This window comes from Penaeus monodon, chromosome 30, assembly GCF_015228065.2.
Source record: "Penaeus monodon isolate SGIC_2016 chromosome 30, NSTDA_Pmon_1, whole genome shotgun sequence".
Classification (NCBI taxonomy): domain Eukaryota; kingdom Metazoa; phylum Arthropoda; class Malacostraca; order Decapoda; family Penaeidae; genus Penaeus; species Penaeus monodon.
The window spans coordinates 3,448,097-3,450,729 of record NC_051415.1 but is presented as its reverse complement, the minus strand read 5'-3'; the positions used below and the strand labels follow the sequence as shown (position 1 = coordinate 3,450,729).

The following is a 2,633-nucleotide window of genomic DNA, read 5'->3' as shown; positions in this document are numbered from 1 at the left end:
CAGGAATGCGTTGTGATATTTTCTTGATATTTTTAGTGACAGTTACTTTTCCTTGTTTTGTAGGTAATACATTGTGTTAAAGTTTTCAGTGGATTGATAATATATATATATTTTTTTTGTGTGTGAAAGGTTATCAATACTTTGCCGAGTTTAGATTTACATGAGAATTTTCTACATTTTTTAATTTTTAAATGATGGTAGGAGAGTAGACCTGTTATATTTAGGCAGAATATAGCATTCCTGATTCTGTAATATTCAAACAAGTGAATAATATTGAAAAAAGAGTGGTCTGTCTTGTTCACACTGATCATTATAATCAGATTATTTGTTCATCAGTGTAAAAGATATGAAACGAGAGCGAAGAACATTGTAGTGAAGAGAACATGTGAAAGTATTGTGCAAAATGTAACATTCTGGAAAATATATACGAACAAAGTGTCTGAAAATATTTATAAAGAAATGGGTGTTAAAAGTTCAAAGTTGTTATGGATTTAAAGTAATTTTCGAAATTGGAATTACCGTAGAAAAATGAAATTTGCTGATTGTTCATGATGTGACAGTGCAGAGATGGATCAAAAACTAAAGTAATCGTCATGTAGAAAAGCATGAAACCTTTTTGGAAGCGAAAAGTAAATGATAAATAGCAAGGCCCACAATCTTATGTTCACATCGCAGGTCTGCGTACAAAGCGATGTTATTGCTTCCATGTTTTAACCTCCAGGGATGGACAATTAAACCCCACTGTATATATTCAAGTAAGATAGAATTTGTTAACAACTTTTCCATAATTTTTTTTTTTCAAGTAAGAAACCAGTCTATACTCTCTCTGACTGATAAATAAATGTTAGAAGTTTGTTAGCCTTTGCTGGAGCAGGAATCATGGAGTCCACATGTGATATGAATAATTACCCGAAACTTAACCTTTAACAAAATATAGGCATGACATTATATCTTGTGTTTTCTAATTATAGTGTCAAGTTATTGGGTGTCATGGAGATCTCATTTGTCGCTGCAGGTATGCCGTTGATAAGCAACTATGTCACTGAAACATTTCACCTAATATCATTCAGCTAAATCTAATATTTTCTGTGTTCTGTAAAGCCATTACCTTAGTTTTTTCTCTATCTCTGCAAGGTCATTGTTTCAAAATTTGCCCAAATCGTTACAAGCAATACAGTATTGAAAAATCATATTGCAGATACATTTACATCCCTTATTTTTTTAGTACAGGTATGATTAATTAGGATATAATTCCCAAGCTTAATAACATTCGAACTGCGTAACATATGGTTTTAGTTGACCTCCGACCTACTCCTTCTCATTGAATGTAATTGACGCTGAGTTGAAATTAATTTTGTTTCTTTAAATACCAGATATAGATCCATTATGTAGATATGTCCTGAATAGAGTTACTGTTGATGTTCATAATGTGTGATGAAATTATCATGATGTGCCAGTGTATGAAGGAAAAGAATATTTTATTTTACATTAGTGTTTTTTTTCTGGAATTCCCCTTTTTAAATGTATGTAATTCACTTTTTGTCAAGTGAATTAGCTTCCTTCTCATCTGTAGTTTTTGTAGAACATTTTCAGTGCCATAATCTCAGAAATCATTCAATGTAAAAAAAATAAGATATTTATGGCTAGAAATCAGATTCATGACTGTTCCAGAATATTTTAGTAATTGTAAAAATGTAAGCATGTAAAAATCAAATAATGGGACATTTTTTATAATCTGTGTTAAGATTTGTATTTAAGGTGATAAAAACCTCCACACTGACACTGTACATTCCTCACAGTCTTGTTCCGTAGCCTTAACTTGGGGAAATGTGGCGAGCCTAAGAGGGCAGTGGCTTTTTAACAGGTTGTGCTCAGGCTCGGAAAATATGAGGAGGCTTGGAATATCACCTTTACTTCTGTAAAGTTAGAATGTCAAACTGACACGGTGCCCCCAAGGTAATGCGTTCCAGAGAAATTTGAGTAGATTGATATAGTTCACATGAGACCAAGACGATTTGCTGGGAAGAAAGTGTTCCAGGCCTCCGGGGCTTGGCTTTTGCTTGATGACACAATGCTGAAGTGGTTTTCTGCAGCTTGTAGAACGTTTCAGGCAGTGTTTCCTGTGTAAGATAATTATAGAACATTTCGCAATCAGTTTGTAAGTCGCTGCTAAACTTGTACAGACCTTTAGGCATTACACCCCAGCATTCTTTTCATATGTTTTTTTTTAAAAGGATATGGGAATGATTAAAATGTTTTTGTTCATACATGTAAGAAGATGTATAGATAAGCAATGCCTGTAGTAAGGTAAATGCATTGAAGGTAGCAGATCTATGAGCACAGAATTTAAAGAAAATAATATTTAGAGTGGGAGGATTTAGTCACACACGCTATCTATATAACAGAAGGTATTTTACATGAAATGAGTCCCTAACAAAGTTTTTAACAGCCCCTATTGTTGGCTGTGAATATACTTTTTACGACCTTGACTAAAAACAAAGCATTGAACAATGGAATCACTCATCCAATTAGATTGTTATTATGTTATTCACAAAAATGATATAATGATAACATAATTACTTATTTTGTGCCATAGAAAGTGCCATACAATACACATTAATTAATGTATGGGA

The 2,633-nt window shown here is 32.9% G+C and overlaps 1 protein-coding gene across 1 annotated transcript in view; it reads left to right on the top strand.

The window, feature by feature from the left end:
• Nucleotides 1-2,633, top strand: part of LOC119592459 (serine/arginine repetitive matrix protein 2-like) — a gene marked incomplete in the record, with an annotated part of 34,461 nt that overhangs the window by 502 nt on the left and 31,326 nt on the right.